We start from the raw sequence: 12,911 nt of genomic DNA, 5'->3' as shown, positions 1-12,911 counted from the left end.
TTTTATTAACAAAAACCTCCCCTTCCTTTGTAAGATGTTTAATTACTCTGAATATCACCTTTAAAAGGCTTGACTTGATTGCTGTCAAAATAAACCACAGGTCAAGTGTAACCCTCCGGTCTCCAGTCTATAGGCTCGACATGAGTTTCAGCTTTGTGTAAGCCAGACAGTGACCTTCTCACGAGTTTTTCATTAATTTCACAGTCTAACATTAACACTTTCCACAAAGTATCCCTCCCTTTTCTAGGCTTTGGGTAGAATGTCAAATTAATAATGACATGTGTTATTCCTTAGCATAATCTGCCAAAATGTGATAATTTCCTTGGAAGAAAAGCCATTGGCTGCAATCATGTGTCTGAACTGACAGAAATCCAAATGAATCCTATATAAAAAGAAAAGGTTGGTGTGTTCTGGAATATGAATGTCCACTTTTAATAAATTCAAACAGATCCCAACATAAATATCTTCAAACTTGATGGGTTTTACGTGACTCATCATTTCCTAGATTCTGTATAACAGAATCCACTGCAGGAAGGAGGGAATACCTTGGAGGGATATTCCTGGTATAAAATATGGGTTTTTTGGTAAAACCCTTTATAGGAATAATTATCAGTTAGAGGAAAACCTGTGAAAAACTTCTCTGAGTGGTTTAAATTTAAAAGATACTTCACTAAATTGCCAGTATTGACGAAAACATCAGTGTCTGTCTTCATGATATACCTGGCACTGGGGCAAAACTCAGTTGCCCACCTAAATGCCATAATGGTTTTCAAGGTCAGATTACTGTATGTGTCTAAAAAATCCTGTCATATTATGTCTCCATAAAGGAGGTGTTTGTCCTCTAAGGATAATGCTAGACATTAATGCTAATGTCTTCCTTTTCAGCCTGTTGGCTTAATAATAAAAATGTAAGAACTTCATATCCCCACCAAGACTTCTTTTCACCCTAAGTACCTCTTATGGCCTGCCTGGCTTTCACATCTGAGGGGTGTGAGGTCACCAGGATGACAAGAAATGGGTTTTGATGAGAGCAGTTCAAATGCTCTTGAAGTGTGAAGCAGAAGTCTTGTCTGTAAATGGGTTCATGCTCATAGAAGTACATCCAGTTCACACATTCTATCACATTGCAGACTGACACTGGCAGGCTGAGGTACCACATCACCAGGAAACTCGGCAGGCACAGCAACAGAAGGCTCCATTTCAGGGATCTCAGTGACATCCCAGCCAGAAGTGTGGTCAGGAGTGCCAGGGCCATTCCCAGCGTCTCAGAAGCATGCAAGCCTCAGGTTCTTCTGCTTGATTTTTCTCTTCTGAGTGAAAGACCTTCAGTTTCACCAACTGAGCATTCCATATGAGCAACTGAGCTTTCGACTGATGCTAAAGCTGAAACTCCAATACTTTGGCCCCTGATGCGCAGAGCTGACTCATTTGAAAAGCCCCTGATGCTGGGAAAGATTGAAGGCAGGAGGAGAAGGCGACAACAGAGGATGAGTTGGTTGGATGGCATCACCGACTCAATGGACATGAATCTGAGTAAGCTCTGGGAGTTGGTGATGGACAGGGAGGCCTGGCGTGCTGCACTCCATGGGATCGCAACGAGTCAGACATGACTGAGTGCCTGAAATGAACTGAACTGAACTGAGCATTCGATAGCAAGTAGCAGTCAAAATAATGCTTGCAATTTCTATTGAAAAACAGAGACTCTCAGATTGGCTTAAAATTCTGCTTCTAAGAATTGTGCTTATACTGCTTATAAGACACATGCCCACGGAATTTCAGATGAGACTAAAGTACCAGCTGAAGTGTTCTGTTTTCCACATTCCACGCTTTAATGACAAGATTTGCCCGGTGGGGCAGCTGAACATTGCCAAGGCCAGAGCCCCAGGGCTTGGCTGGTCGTGGTTCCACCCCAGCCGGGCTCGGAGGGGGCCTGAGGAGTAGGGGGCACCACCCTGGCAGCCTCCCTGCCAAGCAGCCCCAGCCCGGTGTCCCTCCATGAGGGTATTTTTATCAGAGCTTTCAATGTGTCATTTATCTCCTCCTCCATAGCTATTGCTTCTGCATTTCCTGTCTGCCCACAGCTTGATCCCCTACTGGCCCTTTCTGGATGCTTTAGGAGGACACATATCAGACTGATTGTTCACAATGTGTAAAAGCACATCGTCTGACACGTGTGAAGGCCTAAATAGCACCCTGCGGCACTTCACTGGCTCAAAGCCTACTACTCACACATCGAGGATGGCCAGCAGGCCCAGAGGCTGCAGAAGGGAGAGAAACTGTTTGATACATGAACATTCAACAGCTCCAAGGCTGGAGATTCATGTTGGTGATGATTTCCACGCTAGAGATGGTGATTTGTGAGGCTCAGAAGAAAGAGCGCCCTCCCTCCCAGCTACACCCTCTCAACTCATACAACACAGTATTCCCTGACTAGGCAGCCTTGGGAACTGACATCCTAATGTCAGAGATGCCTTCTCTGAGTTAAGGGGCTGTCCTTTTCAAGGCGGAGTCTTCTGCAGGGCAAAGGCTACTGCTATTGCCTAGAGGGTTTATTAGGACTGGAATCTTCCATTCTCTTGTCAAAGTGCAAGTAGATAAAAAATCTAAGTGATCCTGGGTGAGACATGGAAGGAGAATATTGAGGTCAGGGAAAGATAGTCCGGGTGAGTTGGGAAGTAGGGTGAGATTCCTCAGAGTCAGCCCTGTTGGATATGGGGGAAAAGACCCATGACCAGTTTTACCTTCTCTGCTTTACTCAGGTTCATCTGGGAAACATGGTTTATGAAACTGAGGATGGAGTGGGTAATATACAACTACTCAAATTCCATCACTTCATTCTCTCGTGTCATCTTTTTAATGCCTTTTCACCAGCCACAACAGTCACACCTCAAATGCACACTTATTGCTTAAGTCATGAGCAACAATGTGGTGTTACAAGTTAGTTATTATTAAGATAAATACTTTAAATCTTCAGCCATTTCCTCTTACTTGGTTAATAACTTTAACAAGAACTTTGAACAGGGTTACATCCTGCCCTGTTTCAGACATATTCTTGGATAGAACAGAAAGGGTGAATAACAGCTAACCTGCCTTGCTTTGCACATAAACCACAGCCTAGCTCACCCATGTCTATGGAATCGTCCAGACTCCATCGCGTGCTCTAAAAGGCCTTTTGGGGTCTGGGCTCAGTGGCCTCTTCACCTTTGCTTCTGGTCACACTTCCATTTGCACCATTTGCTCCTGCCATACCAAAAGGCTTGCTACTGTCCCGAATACACATTTCTTCAGCCTGAAATGCTACCCTTCATCCAGTGCCTTAATTTCAGAGTATTTCACGTAATTATACTCTGATCAAGTATTATTGTTTTTAGAAAGTGAGATTTTCCTGACAAGCTCTCCGCTATTAACTCCATTTTCATTTATAGAGTTCCCTTCTTTAGGTTTTTTTTCATTTATTTACTTTTCCTATTAGTTCCCTGAGGTCAGAGATTGTCCTATTGTCCTATTTTCTGTGTATGTCCAGTGTCTACTACACAGTAGATACTCTTATTTGCTGATTAAGGGGATATAAACAACTTGTACTTCCAAAACATTTGTTTCCATAAGATGTCTAGATTCCATCATCAAATACTTATTAAGCAACAAATTTTAACGGCAGAGCACAGACAATTGCACTGTTGGACTGTTTCCACTTTTATTTTCTCCATCATCTTTTCTTAGAATGTAAAACTCAGTAACTTATTCCAGCTCCATGAGTTGTTTGGATATCCATGCTGCTTCAATTCAGAGTTTCCCCTGGCTTTCTCTGTGCTTGGTAATTGAACACCAACCTCATCAGTAATAAGAAATGAACTGTGATTTGATAGGATTACAGTGAACTATGCTTATTTAGTATGTATGTATAAGGCTTCTCAACTTGCTTGGTCTTTTACATGGCAAACGAATTTTACGTTTGTTTTCCCTTAGTGCCAAGTGAAGGATATTTGTGCCTGAATGAAAAGGAAAAATATTTTATTTTATTTTTTTAAATATAAGTTCACCCAGGAGAAAGGATTCTGAGCAGAGAGAAGAGCAGGGGACCCCAGGAATCTGTCTCCCAACAATTGCATAGGCAGAATCTTTCTGATGTAAATATTTTATAACTCTGGGGTCTGTAGAAGGCTTAGACTTCCAGGATAAGACTTATAAGGTAAATTGTGACTAATTTTGGTCACTTTCAGCTCTTAGCACAGGAGCATCTGCCACCCACCCACACCCCCACCCTCCCTCTACATGGCAGGCAGCAGTATATGTGTTCCTTTCACACAGCTTGCAGGAGCCAAGATAAGCAATGAGTACCTTATCCTCCAAATATTGAAGATCTGTGCTCTGATTGCTGAGTGCTGCTTCTGACCACAGAGGTTCAGACAGTCTCTCACCTTCTAAGTAACTACTTTAAATGTAAATGTAAACTCTCCAGTCAAAAGACAGAGACGGGTAGAATGGATAAAAATGCAGACTCAATTATATGCTATCTACAAGAGAAACAATTGAGACCCAAGGACACAAAATAGATTGCAAATGATGGAAAAAGATATTCCATGTAAATAGTAACCAAAAGAGAGCTAGAATGGCTATATTAAGATCAGACAAAACAGACTTAAATCAAAAGTATTTACTAAAGACAGAAATATAGATCAATGGAACAGAATAGAAAGCCCAGAGATAAGTCCACATACCTATGGACACCTTATCTTTGACAAAGGAGGCAAGGATATACAATGGAAAAAAGACAACCTCTTTAACAAGTGGTCCTGGGAAAACTGGTCAACCACTTGTAAAAGAATGAAACTAGAACACTTTCTAACACCATACACAAAAATAAACTCAAAATGGATTAAAGCTCTAAATGTATGACCAGAAACTATAAAACTCCTAGAGGAGAACATAGGCAAAACACTCTCTGACATAAATCACAGCAGGATCCCCTATGACCCACCTGCCAGAACATTGGAAATAAAAGCTAAATTAAACTAATGGGACCTAATGAAACTTAAAGCCTTTTGCACAACAAAGGAAACTATAAGCAAGGTGAAAAGACAGCCTTCAGAATGGGAGAAAATAATAGCAAATGAAGAAACAGACAAAGGATTAATCTCAAAAATATACAAGCAACTCCTGCAGCTCAATTCCAGAAAAATAAATGACCCAATCAAAAAATGGGCCAAAGAACTAAACAGACATTTCTCCAAAGAAGACATACAGATGGCTAACAAACAAATGAAAAGGTGCTCAACATCACTCATTATCAGAGAAATGCAAATCAAAACCACAGTGAGATGCCATTACACACCAGTCAGGATGGCTGCTATCCAAAAGTCTACAAGCAATAAATGCTGGAGAGGGTGTGGAGAAAAGGGAACCCTCTTACACTGTTGGTGGGAATGCAAACTAGTACAGCCACTATGGAGAACAGTGCAGAGATTCCTTAAAAAACTGGAAATAGAACTGCCATATGACCCAGCAATCCCACTCCTGGGCATACACACTGAGGAAACCAGATCTGAAAGAGACACGTGCACCCCAATGTTCATCACATCACGGTTTATAACAGCCAGGACATGGAAGCAACCTAGAAGCCCATCAGCAGACGAATGGATAAGGAAGCTGTGGTACATATACACCATGCAATATTACTCAGCCATTAAAAAGAATTCATTTGAATCAGTTCTAATGAGGTGGATGAAACTGGAGCCCATTATACAGAGTGAAGTAAGCCAGAAAGATAAAGACCAATACAGTACACTAACGCATACATATGGAATTTTAAAAGATAGTAACAGATGCAAAACAGAAAAAGAGACACAGGTGTACAGAACAGACTTTGGGACTCTGTGGGAGAAGCGAGGGTGGGATGATCTGAGAGAATAGCATTGAAACAAGTATACTATCAAGTGCGAAACAGATCTCCAGCCCAGGTTGGATGCATGAGACAAGTGCTCGGGGCTGGTGCACTGGCAAGACCCAGAGGGATGGGATGGGGAGGGACATGGGAGGGGGGATCGGGATGGGGAACACATGTAAATCCATGGCTGATTCATGTCAATGTATGGCAAAAACCACTACAATATTGTAAAGTAATTAGCCTCCAACTAATAAAAATAAATGAAAAAAAAAGTATTTACTAGAGACAAAGAAGGACATTATATATTAATAGAAATTTCAATATAGCAAGAAGATACAACAATAATAAATGCACCCTTACCTAATGAAAGAGCAATAAAAATACATGAAGCAAAAATTGACAGATTTGAAAAAAGAAACAAACAGTTCTACAATAATAGTTGGAGAGCTTCAATACCCATCTTATAATAATGAAAGACAGAGTAAGTAAGGAAAAGAGAACTTAATGCAATAAATCAACTAGATCTCACAGATTTATACAGAACATTCCATTATATACATTCTTCTTAAGTGCACAGGGACATTTTCCAAGATAGACCATAAGTTAGGCCATAAATTAACTCTCAATAGGTTAAAAAAGATAGATATCATACAAAATATCTTCTCTGATCACAATGGGATGAAATTAGATATCAGTACCATACAGAAGGCTGCAGAATTCATGAAATTATACAAATTAAACAACGCAGTTTAAACAATCAATGCATCAAAAAAGAAATCACAAGGCAAATTAGAAAGTACTTAGGAACAAATGAAAACACAACATCTGAAAACTTATAGGACACAGCAAAAGTGGTGTTGAGGAGCAAATTTATAGCTATAAATATTTTGCATCCATGTATGTTTTTAATTAAATTCTCCCAATACCCCAGTAAGTTAGTCATTAGAAAAACATTACAAAATTTAAAAGGTCTCAAATCAACAAACTAACTTTAAACTATGGATCAAACTAAACTCGAAGCTATCAAAGGGAGGCAAATAAAAAGGTAGAGCAGAGATAAACAATACAGAGAATAGAAAAATAACAGGAAATTAATAAACTCAAAAGTCAATTCTTTGAAAAGATTTTTAAAAATTGGCAAATCTTTAGCTCAATGGACTAAGAAAAAAGAGATAAGAAGAAAATACGGAAGTAAGAAATGAAAATGGGGGCACTACTATCAATTTGAGTGCTTCCCTCATGGCTCAGATGGTAAAGAATCTGCCTGCAATGCAGGAGATCTGGATTCGATCCTTGACTTGGGAAGATTCCCTGGAGAAGGGAATAGCTGCTCACTCCAGTATTCTTATCTGGAGAATTCCATGGACAAAGGAGCCTGGTGGGCTATACAGTCCATGGTGTCACAGAGTCAGACACGACCGAACGACTAACACACTCACACATACTATCAATTTTATAGAAATAAAAAGGATTGTAAGAATACTACAAATGATTCTATACCAAAAAGAGAGAGAGAGAGAGAGAGAGAGAGAGAGAGGATAATCTAGGTAAAATGGACAAATTAATAGAAATACAAAACATAAAAATATTAGAAAATCTGAATAGACCTATAAATAGTAAGGAGATTGCATCAGTAATCAAAAATCTCCTGACAAAGAAATCCCTGGACTGGATTGAAAGGTCGGGGCATGCCCCGGGAAAGTGCTACAAGGCAAATTCCGGAGGCTGGCTAAACTTCCAGGGGCTGGCCCCCTGCAGCCTTGTCCAATCAGGTACCAACATAAAGCCCTTGGACACTGACCACCGCTGTAGCCCGCGCTTTCTTCCTTATATGAAAAGACCTGGCCTGGATGCCTGCCCGGACTATAAAACCCCTCCCCACCCCTCATACCTTGCAGACTCCCTTTGTCTCCTCACTCACCAGCCCCCGGGAGTTCTGCCCGAGAGCGATGCTTAATAAAAGGCCTTTACCACCGGTCCTTAGAGGCGGCTTTTTTTCCTCTCGCGGCGTTTTTCCTAACATCTGGCACCCAACGTGGGGCCCGAGGTGAGGGCCCCCGGCACTCGCCGTTGAGGCCCCCTCAAGCTCCACCGCCGCGGAAGCCTCGGACCCAGGCGGCTGACCAACCCCCCGGACGGCAGGATACGGAGTAAGTCCCTTCGGCTTTGGGGCCTGCCCTCCCTGGCGATCACCTCCTAGGGCCCCGTAACCAGTGCGCACTTACTGGGCCCTCCCAGTCACCAGCTGGTGGGGAGACGTTCCCAGCAGCTGAGTAGACCTCCAGCTTCGGCCTCCGGCTTCGGCCTTTCCGGGTCCCTGCGGTCGTGAGGAAGACGTTCCCCACGACTACACGGACCTCCGGCTCCCCTTGACTCGTCCGAAGACGTTCGGACAGCGGGGGTTGCCTCCACGCCCTGTGGTCGCCATGGGATCGACAGCCTCCAAACCCGATCCCCAATACTCCACCCCCTTAGAGTGCCTGCTAGCTAACCTGCAGACTCTAGGGCTAAAGAGAGATATCCACCCCCAGCAGCTCACTTTTCTGTGCTCACAGGCCTGGCCTCAGTATTCCCTAGATAATGGCTCACAATGGCCAGCCACAGGGACATTAGACTTTGACGTCCTCCGTGATTTAGATAATTACTGCCAGAGAACGGGAAAATGGTCTGAGGTCCCCTATGTTCAGGCCTTTTGGGCATTGCGCTCTCGCCCCTCCCCCTCCTCTCCGGCCCCTCCTAACCTCTCCCCCTTCTAACCCTACTCCGGCCTCTTTTGCTCCTGTTCCCGCCCCTGAGGCTTCACCGCCGGCCCCAGATTCTCCGGCCATTAACCCTATCTTGTATCCTCCCCTCCCCCCCGTCACTCCCTTCTCGTCTCCGGTTAGCTCCCACACTCGCTCCCATAGCAACCCTCCAGGGGCCTCCCCTCCCCCTCCCCCGGCCCCGCTACTCCCCCTGCGACAAGTAGCCGGAGCTGAGGGTCTAGCCCAGGTCCACGTCCCCTTCTCTCTCCAGGACTTAGCACAGATCAAGGCCAAGCTGGGATCCTTTTCCTCCAACCCCACTCAGTACATTAAGCAGTTTACTGGTCTGACCCGCACCTATGCCTTAACATGGCAGGACATATATGTCATCCTGGGATCTACCACCACCTCCGAAGAGAGGCAGGCCATTTAGACGGCAGCCAGGGCTAAGGCCGATCAGCAGCACAGTGCCAAACCCTCCCCTGAGCGCCCCCCAGGAGCTCAGGCAGTTCCTGACACCGACCCTGATTGGAACTACCAGGAAGGGGGTGGCGGCCAGCTGCAGGTACGCTATATGATAGAGTGTCTCCTCGATGGGATGGAAACGTCCTCCCATAAGATAGTAAACCTCCTCAAACTAGATGAGGTGACTCAGGGGCCCGACGAAAACCCAGCCATGTTTCTTAATCGGCTGACTGAGGCCCTTGTTCAATATACCAGACTGTCCCCTGAGTCCCCCATGGGGGCAGCTACCTTGGCCAATCGTTTTATCTCCCAATCCGCACCTGACATCCGAAAAAAACTGGCCAAGGCCGAGGACGGCCCTCAGACCCCTATTCGAGACCTGGTAAAAATGGCCTTTAAAGTTTATAACGCCCGTGAAGAAACTGCTGAGGCCAGCCGAAAGGCAAGGCTCAAGCAAGAGGCCGAATTTCAGGCAAGCCTCCTAAACCAACAAACCCAGGCCTTAATAGCGGCCCTGCGGCTGTCGGCGGGCTTGGGGTCCCAAGACCCCCCTCCAGGGGCCTGCTTCAAATGCGGCCAAGAAGGACACTGGGCCAAGATGTGCCCCAATCCGCGGCCTCCTTCCAAGCCATGCCCGTTGTGCAAACAGCGAGGACACTGGGCTAGTGACTGTCCCCAGGCCTCTCGGGCCCCGACCTCTAGGGGCCGGAGACCAGAGCGCCCCAGGGAGACCTCCTGCCCTCCTCCGGCCTTCGAGCTGCTGAGCTTCGACGATGGCTGACATCGCCCAGACTCGGAAACCCCGATAACCCAAGCCAAGCCCAGGGTAACGCTCCAGGTAACGGGTAAAGTCTGGTTAATGCGGGGGCTACCTATTCGGTCCTTCCCTCTTTCAGGGGCACTTTACGTCCTTCCCAGGTTTCGGTTATGGGAATTGACGGCCAACTCTCATGTCCACTCCAAACCCAACCACCACCCTGTCAATTAGATTCCTGCCTATTTACCCACTCCTTTCTGGTCATCCCCTCCTGCTCTACTCCTCTCTTAAAAAAAAAAAAAAATATATATATATATATATATATATATATATATATATACTCTCACAGATCTCCCAGCAGGTGGCTACGTCCCTGGACATTGACTGGCATCTCCACATCCCCTATCGGCCCCAACCGCCAGGCCTGGAACAAAGGCGCAGACAGCTCCAAGAAAGCCCCCTCTGGACCGGGATCAATGGTTTACTCCCATACCTCTTGCCCTTTCTAGGCCCTATAATCCTGCTGGTTCTGGGCCTCACCACAGGCCCCTGCCTCGTCCAACTTATTCTTCGCTGGGTCCAAAAAATAGCGCAGGCTGCGACTGGACGGACCATGCTCCTAACAGCTTATACTCGACTCAATCAAAAAGACATAGACCCACTTCACAATCCTGCATAAGCTGACCTTTTGTCCCGGCTGGCCCCTACCCCTCGTCGCCCCCGTTCAGCAGGAAATAGCCAGAGAGAACCGGCGCCCCTTGTCCTATAACAAAAAGGCCGGGATGAAAGGTCGGGGCATGCCCCGGGAAAGTGCTACAAGGCAAATTCCGGAGGCTGGCTAAACTTCCAGGGGCTGGCCCCCTGCAGCCTTGTCCAATCAGGTACCAACATAAAGCCCTCGGACACTGACCACCGCTGTAGCCCGCGCTTTCTTCCTTATATGAAAAGACCTGGCCTGGATGCCTGCCCGGACTATAAAACCCCTCCCCACCCCTCATACCTTGCAGACTCCCTTTGTCTCCTCACTCACCAGCCCCCGGGAGTTCTGCCCGAGAGCGATGCTTAATAAAAGGCCTTTACCACCGGTCCTTAGAGGCGGCTTTTTTTCCTCCCGCGGCGTTTTTCCTAACATGGATGACCTCACTGGTGAATAAATTTAAATGCCACACATTTAAACAACTAACACTAATCCTTCTCAAACTTTTCCAAAAAATTGAAGAGAAGGGAACACATCCTAATTCATCCTATGAGGTTATCATAACCCTGATACCGAAACCAGATAAAGACACCCCAAGAAAAGTACACAACATTTCTTTTGAATATTGATTCAAAAATACTCAACAAAATACTAACAAACAAAATTCAGCAGCATATAGAAAGAATCACACACCATGACTGAGTGGGATTTATTCCTCGAATGCAGAAATAGATTAACATATGAAAATTGAGCAATATAATAGGCCACATTAATACAATGAAGGGGGAGAAACACATGATCATCTCAATGATACAGAAAAAGCATGTGACAAAATGCAACACACTTTCATGATAAAAGCAGTCAATGAAATAGGAATAGAAGGAAACCACCTCCATATTATAAAAGCTATATGTGAAAAACCCACAGAAAACACATACTCAACAGGGAAAGAGTGAAAGCTTTTTCTTTAAGATTAGGAATGAGACAAAGATGCCTGCTTTTGCCACTTCTCTTCAACATAGTACTGGAAATTCTAGTGAAAGAAATTAGGCAAGAAAAAGAAATAAAATATATCCAAATTAGAAAGGATAAGTTTAAATTACCTGTTTTCAGATGATATTGTCAGGAGAGTATATGCTCCTTGGCTTTTGTCTCGTCACACCAAAGGTTTGGAGTGACGGACATTAAAACCTCCTTGGCAGGTCACAGCTCTCGGGTCTTGGACAGACCATGTTACAGCTCTCAGGTGTCGAACGGACCGTGTTATAGCTCTTAGACAAATCAGTGTTACAGCTCAGCATGACAGCTCTAGTTTATTTAGAAGATAGCAGGTCAATCCATCTTCCAGGCATGAGGGCACGTCGATCCAAAGACAGGAAGAGAAGAGCGCCCCAGCGCACGGGAGAGAGAGCGAGCGAGAGAGCCCTTTGGATCCTCTTTTTATATGTTTTTTTCTTCCCCCTGGGCCTGTACTATGCAAATTGGGCTTAGGCAGGAGCGCTGTTTTATCTGAAGTCCTCACTCCCGTCCTCAGACCTTCCTTTGACTTTCCTCTGTTCTATTTTCGCAGGCTTTTCCCTTCCTTGTCTTTTGGAGTCCGCCATTTTGGACTCCTTTTCCCTATTCTAACTACCTAACAATACGATCTTTTGTATGAAAAAATCCTAAAGATTTCACAAGAAAGTTCTTAAAACTAGTAGACAAATTCATCAAAATAGCAGGATATGAAATCAACACACAAAAATCGATTGTATTTCTATACTTGAACAGTGAAAAATCTGAAAAGAAAATTACAAGAATAATTACATTTATAATAACATCAAAAAGAACAAAATGCCTAGGAATTAACATAATCAAGGAGGTGAAAGACTTGTACAATGAAAACTATGAAACTTTGCTAAAAAAAAAAAAAAAAAAAACATAAGTAAGTGAAAACATCCCATGTTCATGGATTCAGTTCAGTTCAGTTCAGTAGCTCAGTCGTGTCTCTTTGCGACCCCATGCATGCCAGACCTCCCTGTCCATCACTAACTCCCAGAGTCCACCCAAACCCATGTCCATCGAGTCAGTGATGCCATCCAACCATCTCATCCTCTGTCGTCCCCTTCTTCTCCTGCCCTCAATCTTTCCCAGCATCAGGGTCTTTTCAAATGAGTCAGCTCTTCCCATCAGGTGGCCAAAGTATTGGAGTTTCAGCTTCAACATCAGTCCTTCCAATGAACATTCAAGACTGATCTCCTTTAGGATAGACTGGTTGGATGTCCTTGCAGTCCAAGGGACTCTCAAGAGTCTTCTCCGACACCACAGTTCAAAAGCATCAATTCTTCAGTGTTCAGCTTTCTTCACAGTCCAACTCTCACATCC

At 44.6% G+C, this 12,911-nt stretch overlaps 1 pseudogene; it reads right to left on the bottom strand.

Annotated features, from left to right (window-relative positions):
* Window positions 1–267: 267 nt before the first annotated feature.
* On the bottom strand, window positions 268–1,267 carry LOC133058504 (UDP-GalNAc:beta-1,3-N-acetylgalactosaminyltransferase 1-like; annotated as a pseudogene).
* Between the last annotated feature and the right edge of the window lie 11,644 nt (window positions 1,268–12,911).

Source organism: Dama dama, chromosome 6, assembly GCF_033118175.1.
Source record: "Dama dama isolate Ldn47 chromosome 6, ASM3311817v1, whole genome shotgun sequence".
Classification (NCBI taxonomy): domain Eukaryota; kingdom Metazoa; phylum Chordata; class Mammalia; order Artiodactyla; family Cervidae; genus Dama; species Dama dama.
Note: the sequence above shows the minus strand (reverse complement) of the source record. Positions and strands in the feature narration are given on the sequence as shown.